The 14,271-nt window shown below is 46.5% G+C and overlaps 1 protein-coding gene across 1 annotated transcript in view; it reads right to left on the bottom strand.

Moving 5' to 3' along the window:
* MMP15 (matrix metallopeptidase 15) overlaps positions 1 to 14,271 on the bottom strand; it is a 233,034-nt gene that overhangs the window by 92,379 nt on the left and 126,384 nt on the right. The gene's annotated exons all lie outside the window — the stretch shown is intronic.

The raw sequence follows: 14,271 nt of genomic DNA, 5'->3' as shown, positions 1-14,271 counted from the left end.
GAGCTCAGATGAGATTTCTCTTAGAGCTTGTTGTGTGGGAACTTATGGCAGAACTTAGTCCAGAAATCCTATCAGATCTCTTGAAAGACCATGATAAGCGCAGGACTTGTGTGAGTCTTGCCGCCAAGTGTCTGTTAGAAACCACGGAATCCCACAGATTCTCCCATCAATCATAGTCTACGTTCATTTCATAATAAATAACATTTCTGTGCACAAATACAGATTAAACTAAAAAAATATGTTCATCTAAAAAGGTAAACTAAAAGCAAAACATGGTGGATGGAAGGATTTCAATTCATCATAAGCACTGTCATTGCTCTGGGCCCCGGAATGCTGAGTTATGGTAAGCAGTCCAGAAGTATGCCAGTGGTTATGATGAATTCATTTATATAATTTAGAATTGTTCATTTATAACTTGCTTAATACCAACTTGTGGTTTCTAAGGTCAGGGTCGGATTCAAACCTGTGTTATGCTGCTTTGTATTGCTTCCAAGACAAACTCGATGCCCCTGCGCTATCCTTCCTCCCCTTCAAAGCCCTCCATTCATCAATTAAGTTTTAGGTCTCTTTCCCAAGTAAGAATGGGTAGGCCAAGAGTTGTATTGCCTGCTCACTCCGTCCAGGGAATCAAGCTAGATTTCACCCACGAGGCCCGACAAAGCTGAAACCTGCCTAGATCTGGCAATGTTCCGGTTCAGGTGGACAAAGCCCAGCAGTTTGGGATGGACTGCTCCTATCGGTGGCAGGAACCATAACCAGACTGATTTGTAAATGGCTGGTTCTTTCCTGCGAGGGCATAGACGGGCCAAAAGAGCCATGGTATGGAAAGCTGTCCAGAACTCTGTCAGTAGTTGTGATTAATTGAAACCTTGCATCCATCACTTTTTAGTTTGCCTCCCAAAGTGAGGCAGACAATGCCCAGGTGTGGTTCCCATGCTCACTGTACCTGGGAAATCCAGCTGCACCTCACTGATGAGGGCCAACAAAGCACAAACCTGTCTGGGGCGGCTTGTGTTGCTGTGCAGAGGAGTCATGACCATGCAGGTCTGGCTGCATTGCTCTTGCAAGTGGCAGGCATGAGTCTGATCTGCTTACGGCGGGTACTAATGGATGGGCAAAGGAAAGCTGTGTAAGGAAGACTGTCCAGTGCAATGTCAGTGGTCAAGATTAATTCAAACCCAGCAGTATTTATCCAAAAAACGAGATCAAAGAATGTAATTAAAAACTTTCCACCCACATCGTTTTAATTTCAGAAAATACCCACCACTAATTAAAGAATATGATTAAAAATGACTGTTATTCACTTATGGGCCGGGTGGCCATATTAAAAATGGTTATTTTACCGAAGCTATTATATATTTTCACCAACATCCTGATATGGCCTGGCAGACAGTTTGTCGATGCACTCCGATCCATGGTGGTGGAGTTTGTGTGGAGTGGTAGGGGGTGGGGGATCAGTCAGAATGAAATGGGAAAAAATGTTAGAGCCATATAACAAAGGAGGCATAGCAGCCCCGGACGTTGAATTATATTACCTAGTGGCACAGTCCCAGTTTGTCAGATACTGGTATGATGAACTGAACACCTCACCACACATCTACATTGAGAAACACGCAGCACGTCCAACCGACTTATGATCCATCATCTTTAAAGTTAAAGATAAAGATGACTGCCCATTTGACCCGGTCAGCACAACAGTACATGCATGGTCCAAGATCTATCGCAGGGTCAAACTGGAAACCCCATATTACTCAGAAGCCCCCTTCTGGAACTTTCCCTGACATCGCACCATCCTACGGCCCTGATGTTCAGAAAACATGGGACCCAGAGGGCAAATTCAAAATCAGAGACATTTTTACCAATGGTAAATTCATAACACTGGAGGAATTTAAGGTTGGGATGGGGAGGGACCAGTTGAAGATACTACAGTATCACAGGATGCGAATGGCCTTCAAGGCTAGATGGCCTCTGTTCCCAGATGAGCCCCCTCCACACCCATGCCCCGCTGCCCTGTCCACCCGGTCGGGTACCAGTGTTTCCAGGCTCTATACGGCTGTACAGGCAAACACGTCGACAGTAAATACGATAAAATCCTCCTGGGAAACTGACTTGGGAACAACCATAACAGATAAGGCCTGGGCGAGATACTGTGAATTGACTAAGAAGGTATCCATCAATGCAGGCCTCAGCCTGATCCAACTCAAGGTACTCAAACTGCATTACACACCCGAGAAAATTGCAAAATTCACACAAAACAGCCCTGATATTTGCCAGAAATGTGGATGCGAACATGCTGATTCATTGCATATGTACTGGAGCTGCCCACACAAGTGGGGGAAGTGGCGAAAATCCTGGAAGAAATCACACAAGTGCCAACAGACCTTACACCCCAGAAATACCTGTTCAGAGGGATAGGGAAGACATCTGAAATAACCAGAAGACTATTTAACATAGCGTGTGCAGTGGCCAAAAAGAGTATACTGCAGAACTGGAAGAGCACACACGTGCCACGCATAAATCACTTCCTCAAAGAACTGGCATATATCAATGAGTGTGAGGAACAGTATGTAATGTCACTCCCGAGGACAAGCAAACCAAAAGACATTTGGGCTCTGTTCAGAGTATATTTATGTGAATTGGGTTCTGCTAGTAATAGCCCGACAGGGCCCTGAAATGCGCCAGCTTTGTGACTCTCATATTTCTTGTTGTAATTCTGAATCCGAAATCCTGTTCTAAAATGTGTAGAATGTCTTGTTGCTGAGGTGATGTGTACCACAATTAATAAAAATAAGTTAAAAAAAAAATGACTGTTCTATAGCAGTGGCTGTGGCTTGTTGACCTTCAGTGCGCCCCATTGTGAGTGGCCGCTTTCTGAGCCAGCAGTGCCAAAGTCGTGCTTGGAATTATAAAAGGATGTCACAATGTTGGGTGACGCTTACATTCGGAGTGGCGTGAAAGATAGCCTTTAGGCAATCCGGTGTATCAAGGGCAAACTTAATAACGTGCCTGAATCAGCGAGTCCACGGCATCATGACCACACTGGCATGTACACAATTACTGTTAGATAATCAGTCCTGGGACTGTTGCCAAGGGCAGTTGTGTCATGCGGAAATGAGCTATGTTTGACCTTACTCTATCACTTGCATGGACAGTAAAGATGAATTTTCAACGCCTGGGGACTGTTTACGCATATAATGTTTCTGAACAGATGATTTTGTTCTCCCTTTGGTTCCTTTTTTTCCATCGCCAGTTCTTTGCTAGTATATATTGCGGGGGGCTAGCTGGCAATGGTACGTATAGTAAGTGTATAGTCTACAAACACTGTAGGGTACACCTATTTTTCAAACTTCCCTCTTAATGTATGTCAGCCATTTAAATTCACCTGGTGTAGCCCCATGGATACATAATATTGCTGATAAGAAGTATAATTAGTGGGAGTGTTACGCTCACCTGGCTCCCACAGAGGCGTTGATCGGAACTGGACAGCTGCGGTCTCCACCAAAGTGACACGTAGGGCCGAGATGACGGACTGGACTGGGCCACCTAGCTTCGTTTGCTTGGCCCATAGGAATATTCTTCTGCAAATGGAAAAAGGGAATTAACCACCGTGGAGTTGAGCGTAAATCCCCCCACCCCCGCTGTTCTCCCCACAGATCGCCTTTGATGTCCCCTCTTATAGTCTCACCTGATGGTTTGAAAATATGAGCTCTCCATCCTGCATTGAGCGCAGTGGCGTGTTGATAACCAGTTGCTTCACTGGCTCGAAGGAATTGGTGAGTTTCAGAACAATATTGACTCCGAGATTCCCGGCAAGACGCCGTAAGTATAAAGTTCGTAAGAGTTCAAATGCCTGACTTTCACTCTTGTCCGATTCCTTGCAGGTTGCAGCTTGACCCTAATGAAGAGTTCCTCGTGGCAAACCGGTAGTATTCTGGTAAGGATTTGTATTTTCCAACACAGTTCGATAAAATAATGTCAATATGTAACCTGTTGCTTTCTCCCTTATTCAGGCGCTGAGGGAAAGTATGAAGTCTTGGGGAATAATACCTCTGGCGGTAAAATCAGGTAAGTCTATTGTGGTGAGGAAGGTTCCTCTTGTTAGTCCCTTTGTTTCAACTTGCTGTCCTTATGTTTCCCCTTAGGGGCCGGGGTTCGGCGAAGATGCAGTGGAAGCTGCGCCGACCCGTGAAGAGGAATAGTACCCCGGTGGTAAAATCAGGTAAGTCTATGGGGGGGGGTAACTAATATTCCTCTGTGTATTCCCTTGGCTCACCTTGCTGTTCTTGTCTTCTCCTTAGGCGCCGGAGTGCGGCAGGAACATGCAGGAGGATGCGGTGGAATGTGAAGATGCTGCGAAGGCCAGTGAGTTCAGCGCGGCACTGCAGCAGGCGAGGCGACGCGCATAAAATAACTTCTTTCTTCCAGCTGGAAGGCGCAATGGATCGGGAATTCAGGTAAGGATTAAAGGTATTGCTCTTGTTCTAACCTTTTCTCCTTCTTTCTCCCTTTTTCTAGGAGCTCCAAACTCGAGGCTGGCGTGGCAGAAGGCTGGATGCAGACTTGCAGGCACGATGAGCGTTACGCTGCAGGATGCAGAATAACGCGAAGCGTGTGCTGCTCTTCGGGCGTGGTTTAAATAGCCTCCAAAGTAGTCCCAGGTAAGTATTCCTCCCCAGCCCCGCCTGAGTAAAAAATAGTCGGTAAGTAAAGTAGTCCCTTCCAAGCCTCTTTTGGCTTGGAGCTCTTGCAGCATGGTCTGCATCAGGTAAGTTTGCAGCATGGTCTGCATCAGGTAAGTTTTAATCTATGAGCATGGCGCCTATGGCGCCAGGACTGACTCTCCATATGAGCCTGGCGCCATAGGCGCCAGGACTGGACCCAAATAACCCCTAGCAGGGGTTGTTGGGCTTGCTTAGGGTAACTTGATGCCTGCTTCCGGGGTTGCTGGACGTGGTCTGGGTCCCCGGGGGTAGGCATCATGACAGCACTCCCTCCCAAGGCCCCTCCTAAGGTCGTTCTTCCCTGTGGTTTCGGTTTGTCTGGGAAATTTCAGTGGAATTTCTTCACCAATCGGGGTGCATGAACATGGTCACTAGGTTCCCATGACCTTTCCTGTGGTCCGTAACCTTTCCAGTCGATTAAATAAAAGAGTTTTGACTTTATCAGCTTGGAGTCCAGGATGTTCTTAACTTCAAATTCAGGTTCTCCGTCTACAAGGATAGGGTCTGGTGGCTTGGTTAGTCTTGTCCCTGGTTGCACTGGCTTCAAAGGTGACACATGAAAGACGGGGTGAATTTGCATATTAGCAGGTAAGTCCAACTTGACAGCCACCGGGTTGATAATGGCCTTAATAGAGTAAGGTCCCAAATATCTGGGGTTAAAGGTCCGTGTTCCCTTTAGAGGTATATGTTTTGTGGCTAACCATACTTGGTCCCCTATCTGGTATTGTGGAGTATCACTTCTATGCCGATCAGCATCTTTCTTGTATTATTCTTTCGCCTGTTTTAAATGTGTAGTTGCTTCCTTAAAGGATTGTGTAATCGTGGCGTGCAGATGGTCCACTGCGGGCATTTCTAAGTGTTGGGGTGAGTCAAGGTCTGAGGTTCGAGGATGGTGCCCATATAAGGTATAAAAGGGGCTTTGTCCAGTTCCAGAGTGTACTGAATTATTGTATGCATATTCGGCGATCCAAAGAATGTCTTTCCAATTACTCTCAGTCTGATGTAACATACAACGCAGGTATTGTTCGAGAGTCTGGTTGGTCCTCTCCGTTTGACCATCGGTCTGGGGGTGGTGACTGGTCGATAACCTCACATCGATTTGTGCCAATTGACAGCCTTTTTTTCCAAAAATGTGAAATGAATTGACTGCCCAGTCAGAGACCAATATGGACGGAAATCCATGTATGCGAACAATGTTTTTGGGGAACTCCTTGGCCAGGATTGAAGCTGAAGGTAATCCCTTTAAAGGAATAAAGTGGGCCATCTTGGAAAAAAGATCCACAATAACTAGAATGGTGTTAAATCCATTGCATGGGGGTAGATCAGCAATAAAGTCTAATGATAAGGTGTGCCATGGTGTAGGCGGAATGTCTAAAGGTTGTAAGAGTCCAGCTGTTTTTTTCTTTTGACTTTTGTTTTGGGCGCAAATGCCACAAGACATCACAAATGATTTAATATCCTTTCGCCAGGTGGGCCACCAGAATTGTCTTTTAATTTTAGCTTCAGTTTTTGCAATACCTGGGTGCCCCTCCATTAGGGTATCATGATAACGGGAAATGACTAGCTCTTGTAGTTCCTTTTGTGGCAGAAATAGCCGCCCTTGATAATAAGGCAGATCATTGGTGACAGAGTAGTCCGGGCCTTTTTTTACCCAGTCCTGCAGGGCTGTAGGATCAAAGAGTTGCTGGATCTTTACCTGAATGTCCTCTAGTGTCTGTAGAGTAATCATGCCAAGAATTCTTTGTTCGGAAATTATAGGTACTGGTTCTGGGTTCACTTCTGCCTCTCCCATCCCTATTTGGGATAAGGCCTCTGCTTTACCATTCTTACAACCTTGTCGATAGGTTATTACGAAATCAAACTCGGCAAAGAACAATGCCCATCGGCGTTGACGTGACGATTGGGCCTTGGCTGTCTTTAAATACTGTAAGTTCCGGTGATCGGAGATCACAGTAATGGTATGCCTGGCACCGAGAAGATAGTGCCGCCAAGCCTTGAAGGCGGATTTAATGGCTAATAACTCCTTGTCGGTAACCACATAGTTTAACTCGGGCGCCGAGAACTTTCTGGACCAAAATGCTACTGGATGAAGCTGGCCAGTTTCAGGGTCCTTTTGAGACGGGACAGCTCCCATGGCTAGAGTGGATGCATCGGTTTCCGCTATGTATGGAAGTTCAGGGCGCGGGTGCTTTAATACAGGTGCAGATGTGAATTTCGCTTTCAACTCCGGGAAGGCATTTTCAGCTTCTTCAGTCCACATAAAGCGTTTATTTTTTCGCAAGAGTGCTGTGATGGGATGTACAACATGTGAAAAATCCGGGATGAATCTGCGGAAGAAATTGGCAAAGCCGAGCATGCTTTGTACTCCTTTAACTGTCTTGGTGACGGCCACTTAAGGATTGCGTCCACCTTTCGTGAGTCCATTTGGGCTCTCTTTGGGGTCAGGATAAACATAAGGAATTCAACTTCTGTGGCATGAAAAATGCATTTTTCCAGTTTTGCATATAGTTTGTGCTGGCGCAATTTCTCAAGGACTGCTCGGACGTGCTTCACATGGTCAGATTCTGAAGAGGAGTATACTAGAATATCATTGATATATACGACAACACAAACGTCAATGAGTTCACGAAGGACATCGTTCATGAAGTATTGGAAGGCTGCTGGTGCATTGCACAACCCGAAAGGCATCACCTGGTATTCGAATAACCCATACTTAGTGCGGAAAGCAGTCTTCCATTCATCGCCTTCTTTTACACGTACCAGATGTTATGGCCCCCGGAGATCTAATTTAGTGTATATACAAGCGTCCTTCACTTGGTCTAGTAGTTCAGGGATCAGAGGCAATGGGTATTGGTTCTTAACAGTTATCTGGTTCAATGTGCGGTAGTCTATGCAAGTTCTGAGGTCACCTTCCTTTTTGTGCACGAAGAACAAAGCTGAAGATGCAGGGGACTTGGATGTGCGAATAAAGCCATTGGCAAGGTACTGGTCTAAGTATTGTCATAGGTGAAGGTTCTCAGGTTCCGTAAAGGCATAGATCCTGCTACAAGGGGGTTGTGCACCGGGTATGAGATCGATTTGACAATCGTACGATCTGTGAGGAGGTAAGGTGTTTGCCTGTTCTTTTTGGAAGACATCCTGGAATTCTTGGTATTCTGGAGGTAGTTGCATGACTGCTGTGGTTACTGTGACCAGGCCTGCGTTTTGACTTTTCTTTGGGTAACAGGTTTGTGCACAATCCGGGAAGATTATTCTCTTCTCTTACCAATCAATACAAGGATTATGTGTTTCCAACCAAGGTATCCTCAGTATTATTTGGAACTGTGGGGCTTTGATTAGATCAAACACAATAATCTCTCGATGCCCATCCTGACCCAATAGTGTCATCAATGCGGTGGAATGAGTTACAGGCCCAGAGGCAATTTCAGTTCCATCGACTGTGGTGAGGACATCTGAGGTGGTTTTTTGGCAGAGAGGTAGATTCATCCTGGAAGCCAATTCATAGTCCACATAGTTTCATAAGGCCCTGCTATCAATGTATGCCCTTACTGCGTGCATACGCGATGGCTGCCCTGGATCTACGAGGACCATTGGTATGATGAAATGTGAGGTCTGAGTATCCTTCTTCAAGCTCGGCAAGCGGACCACTGCGCTTGTCGGGCGTGGCCGTTTCCCGAGTCTGACTCCATATGGCTTTTATCAGCAGCTCCTACCACCTTCTTGGGTGGTTTTACAGGGCAATCCCGTAGAAAATGCCCAGAAGTTCCACAATATAGACACAATTGCTTTTGCCGTCTCCTTTCTCTTTCCTTCTGGGTTAAGGATCCTTTAACTCCTCCGATTTGCGTGGGTTCTGAAGCATCTGCTCCTTTGGGGTTAGCGTGGGTTTTGACCAACACCCGATTCTCAAACTTTCTGTTCTGAAGTCTGTGATCTAACTGGACCACTAAGTCTATATATTCAGCGCAGTCTTGAGGTGGGTTCACGACTTGAGCCAAGACATCCTTGAGTTCTCCTCGAAGCCCTCGATGAAATAACGTGATTTGTTTTACCTCAGGCCATCCAGTTTCCACCATCAACCTATTAAAGGTTGCGATGTAGGATAGAAGGTCCTGGTTACCCTGTCGTAGGAACAAAAGTTTGTTATCCAGGGCCTGTCCTTGGGAGTGCCGGGCAAATAGTCTTTCCATGCTCGTTTGAAAGCCCTGAAAATCCCGAAGAATTGGGTCATCCTGAGTAACTAGTGGAATTGACCAATCAGCTGCACTGCCGCTGAGATATGACAATACAAAGGCTACCTTGGCTTGATCGTTTGGGAAGGCTTTGCGTTTTGTTACGCTCACCTGGCTCCCACAGAGGCGTCGATCGGAACTGGACAGCTGCGGTCTCCACCAAAGTGACGCGTAGGGCCGAGATGACGGACTGGACTAGGCCACCTCGCTTCATTTGCTTGGCCCGTAGGAATGTTCTTCTGCAAATGGAGAAAGGGAATTAACCACCGGTGGAGTTGAGCGTAAATCCCCCCACCCTCACTGTTCTCCCTACAGATCGCCTTTGATGTCCCCTCTTATAGTCTCACCTGATGGTTTGAAAAGATGAGCTCTCCATCCTGCATTGAGCGCAGGGGCGCGTTGATAACCAGTTGCTTCACTGGCTCGAAGGAATTGGTGAGTTCCAGAACAATATTGACTCCGAGATTCCCGGCAAGACGCCGTAAGTATAAAGTTCGTAAGAGTTCAAATGCCTGACTTTCACTCTTGTCCGATTCCTTGCAGGTTGCAGCTTGACCCTAATGAAGAGTTCCTCGTGGCAACCAGTAGTATTCTGGTAAGGATTTGTATTTTCCAACACAGTTCGATAAAATAATGTCAATATGTAACCTGTTGCTTTCTCCCTTATTCAGGCGCTGAGAGAAAGTATGAAGTCTTGGGGAATAATACCTCCGGCGGTAAAATCAGGTAAGTCTATTGTGGTGAGGAGGGTTCCCCTTGTTAGTCCCTTTGTTTCACCTTGCTGACCTTTTGTTTCCCCTTAGGGGCCGGGGTTCGGCGAAGATGCAGTGGAAGCTGCGCCGACCCGTGAAGAGGAATAGTACCCCCGGTGGTAAAATCAGGTAAGTCTATGAGGGGGTAACTAATATTCCTCTGTGTATTCCCTTGGCTCACCTTGCTGTTCTTGTCTTCTCCTTAGGTGCCGGAGTGTGGCGGGAACATGCAGGAGGATGCGGTGGAATGTGAAGATGCTGCGAAAGCCGGTGAGTTCAGCGCGGCGCTGCAGCAGGCAAGGCGACGCGCATAAAATAACTTCTTTCTTCCAGTTCGAAGGCGCGATGGATCGGGAATTCAGGTAAGGATTAAAGGTATTGCTCTTGTTCTAACCTTTTCTCCTTCTTTCTCCCTTTTTCTAGGAGCTCCAAACTCGAGGTGGGTGTGTCAGAAGGCTGGATGCAGACTTGCAGGCACGGTGAGCGTTACGCTGCTGGATGCAGAATAACGCGAAGCGTGTGCTGCTCTTCGGGTGTGGTTTAAATAGCCTCCAAAGTAGTCCCAGGTAAGTATTCCTCCCCAGCCCTGCACGAGTAAAAAATAGTCCCTAAGTAAAGTAGTCCCTTCCAAGCCTCTTTTGGCTTGGAACTCTTGCAGCATGGTCTGCATCAGGTAAGTTTGCAGCATGGTCTGCATCAGGTAAGTTTTAATCTATGAGCCTGGCGCCTATGGTGCCAGGACTGACTCTCCATATGAGCCTGGCGCCATAGGCACCAGGACTGGACCCAAATAGCCCCTAGCAGGGGTTGTTGGGCTTGCTTAGGATAACTTGATGCCTGCTTCCGGGGTTGCTGGACGTGGTCTGGGTCCCCGGGGGTAGGCATCATGACAGGGAGGCCTTAATCCTTAAAGCAGCATGGGTGTGCATGGCACGTTATGTTCCCAGTGTTATCGACGTTGCATATATGTCAATTCCGCATTTACAATCTGATGCAGTTTCCTTCTGCAGCAAAAAGGGTTAATTTAATGTTCACCTCTATTTACCCTAGTCCTAGTTCATAGTGAAAAGAACATGTATATGTTTAATTCAGGGGGCCTAAAGCATCACAAAAAAGAATGGCCTTGCCTTGTATGGATATTTGTTCTGTTGTCCCCTTTTCCCTGCCCCGTAAGCTGTTTTGTGCCCGGGCTACGCACAGAAGATCTGGGTCCTTATCTTCTACTAGGCAGGGTCATGTTCTTTGCAAAGAAGAGAACTGCTCTAATGTATTTCCCCATTTCACGTGTCTGCTTTGCCTCTTTGAAACTCTATAGCTACTCAAAGCCAGAGATGGTGAAACAGATGCAGCAGTTTTTGGGGCTCTGTATCTATTGTAGATTGTGGATCTTCGATTACTCTAGTTATGTGAGGCCCTTGCTGCAAGGACTAAAAGAAGGAGAGAAGGTGAAAGTTCGGACAGAGTGGTCCAAGGAAATGGGCACTTGTTTTCTGGAACTCAAGGATGCGATCAGCAATGCTCCTGTCTTGGCACCCCAAATTACAAGAAGCAATTCTTTCTATTTTCCCATTCAAATGGGCCGCTGATGACAGCGGTCCTGACCCAGCAAACATTGCTAGTCCACAAACCTTTAGCCTATTACAGTGGACTCCTACACCCAGTGATGCAGGGACAGTTCCCTTGTGAGTAAGCTCTAGAGGCAGCAGCTTTTGCAATTCAGAAGTCTTCGACCATTACTATGGGTTGCCCAGTGACATTGTACATGGAGCATGTGGTCTTTGCGATTCTAGAAGTCCACGTTAACGACTCAGATAGTGTTAGGGTATGAGGTCATTTTATCAAATGCATCAATTCATCCCGTGCAATGTCACCCAGTAAATCCTGTGACATTTGTAACAGAGCCAGTGCAGCCTGGGGATATATTGTTCACGATTGTGTCACGTATGAAGGAGAAGAGGAAGAGAAGGTGAATGTGAAAGAGAATGCCCTATAGAGGGGTGGGGTGATTTTTGTTGATAGGTCTTCGACCATCAACCAGGAGATGGGCGAGAGGCATACGGCTGCAGCTGTTTTGGGTCTTGTGGATGGGGAGTACCGGGTCAGACTGAACAGACGGTTGCCTTCTCATAACTCTGCACAAGCGGCGGAACTGGTGGCACTTATATAGGCACTCAAAATTAGTAAGGGGAAGGCATTCACTGTTTATTCTGACTCAACGTACTTCACCTCCACCGTCCATTCTGGGTCATCAAGATGGTAGAGAAGAGGGTTTAGGAGGTCTGACCGGACCCCTGTCCAGCATGCTGCAGTGCTATCCAGGCTAATTGAAGCGTTAACCTTGCCAGCAGAGATAGGTCTAGTAAAGTGTGCTGCCAATACTAACCGCACCAATTCAATAGCTATCGCAAATGATGCCGCAGACAAGGTGGCGAATGAAGCAACGTATTTTCCTTTCACAGATTCCCAGAAAATGGAAACCGTGTCCCAACAGGTACAGTTACCAGCTCCGTACACCGCAGTCCTGGTGCTTCAGATAATAGATATGTAAGGGAAAGCCCCAAGAGAAGAACAGGAGCTGTGGAAAAAGAAATGATGTGTTTTCTTACCCACAGATTTGTTTTGGCGACACGAGGTGACGGGGAAGGTAGCAATGCCGGTAAAACTGCTTCTTTTGGCTCTAGGGCAACTACATTACCCGTTGCATACTTCTCGATGATAAATTGCAGCAGAGCTTTAGGAGGACTGGTTTATCCCTGCCTTACAAGAACAGGTAAGTAGATTTGTATGGAATTGTGTAGTGTGCAAGGAGTTCAATTCCGGAAATTCAAGAAGGTCAGTTAGGGGGTTCTTGCCCAGGCCCTCTGGTCCATTTGAACTCCAGATCAATTTTGTGGACATGATCATGGGGCTCAATAGCTTCAGATATCTAATTGTCAGGGCTTGTCCATTCTTCTGGTGGCTTTTGGTTGGTCTCTGCGTAAATCGTGATACTAAATCGGCAGCAAAATTTCTGGCGAGAGAGGGTTTTACAAGATGGGGAATTTGCAAGGTCCTAAAATCCGACCACGAAACCCACTTCTTTAATGCTTTGTTCTCTGAAATCACTTTGCTGCTAGAAATAAAGCATTGGTTGTGCTCTGTGTACCACCCGGAAGCCAGCGGAATTGTGGAAAGGCTCAATGGGGTCCTTAGGGAGCGTTTAGCTAAAATATGTGCAGATTAAAATAAAACATGGTATACATGCCTCCCACTAGCACTGTTTTATTTAACGAAACCAGCCAGGGATGGACCACCACTTGAGTCCTAACAGAATTGTGACTGGGGGTAGGCTACATACATCTCCTCCACCTACATGTATGACATCAGATGCACGCAAGACTGCAGCAGTCCTCGGAGAGGAGTTCAGGAAATACCTCAGGGCATTAACAAAAAGTGTTAAGATTATATCTCCACAGCTTGTGTCTTCTCACCAAGAGACAACAAGAGAAAACGGCGAAACTACTGACGATCAGCACAGGACACAGCTTCTACCCAGAGACCTCTTCTATATCCCCACCTTCATGCGTCACTAGAACGAGCAGCGTTTCCAGGGGCTGCATAGAGTTATCTACGTAACTCAGACTGCCGTGAAGGTGGAGGGCAACAAGGGTTGGGTCCACCTAAGGGATACTCAAAGGGATACCATCAGCCCTCCTCCTGCACAGGCAAAGGCATACTAGTTAAATACGCCCTAAGGATTCACTGTTCATTTCAGTGTAAATGGGGGTGCAAATAGAGACCTGGAATTTAAATAATGTTTGTAAAAAAAATTGATAATAATCTTTTTGATAATGACGATGATGAATTAGATCCTACAATGAATGCACATGGTTTTGCTGTGGATAGATAGCACATGGTATAGACATATGATGAAGGTGGGGAGAGAGAGAGATCGGTAGGATATTGCTACATCTGCTCTCTCATCCCCCATGCTTCTGGCATTCCTAGGGTATTTATCCCATGTGAGGTACAGGTAGAAGATGCGCTATGTCTAGTGGACCTAGCCCTGTGCAGGGTTTGAGGGCAGTTTAAAGGGCAGTCAATTACGGCATCAATCACACCAAGTGATGATGATTGTTCAATTGCCGAGCGCGCAGAACACAAAAATATTAGGTTTGGTCAAAGAGTCCAAAAGACCTTGGAAGGAGCTATTATTTCTAAAAATCGATGTGAGCAAGGGGTGAAGATTTGCAGAGCTAGAGGAATGAGGGAATTGTCAGAAGAAGGGGGTGGCACGAATAAACAAAGAGTGTGAGACAGTATGGAGAAATCATTTGCAGTATCTGACGTGGCTCAAGGAGCCAGAAAAACCTGTTAAGGTACAGACACCTATTTTTCCTTGTGTTTTAAGGGTGATGGCACAGTGCCCGCTGGCACAAATGGGAACTGCAGTTGCATGCTTCACATCACAGAGCTGGCTGGAGGTATGGCTGTTCTTCTTGATAATTTGTGGACCTGTGGACAGAATGCATACAGGCAGTTTCCTCCAGCCTGGCAAGGTGTGTGCAGTCTCTCTTTCCTTCGTGT

The sequence above is a fragment of the Ambystoma mexicanum genome, chromosome 1p, assembly GCF_040938575.1.
Source record: "Ambystoma mexicanum isolate Mex_15411 chromosome 1p, UKY_AmexF1_1, whole genome shotgun sequence".
Taxonomy (NCBI): Eukaryota; Metazoa; Chordata; class Amphibia; order Caudata; family Ambystomatidae; genus Ambystoma; species Ambystoma mexicanum.
The sequence above is the reverse complement of the archived record's forward strand: the minus strand, read 5'-3'. Positions and strand labels throughout refer to the sequence as shown.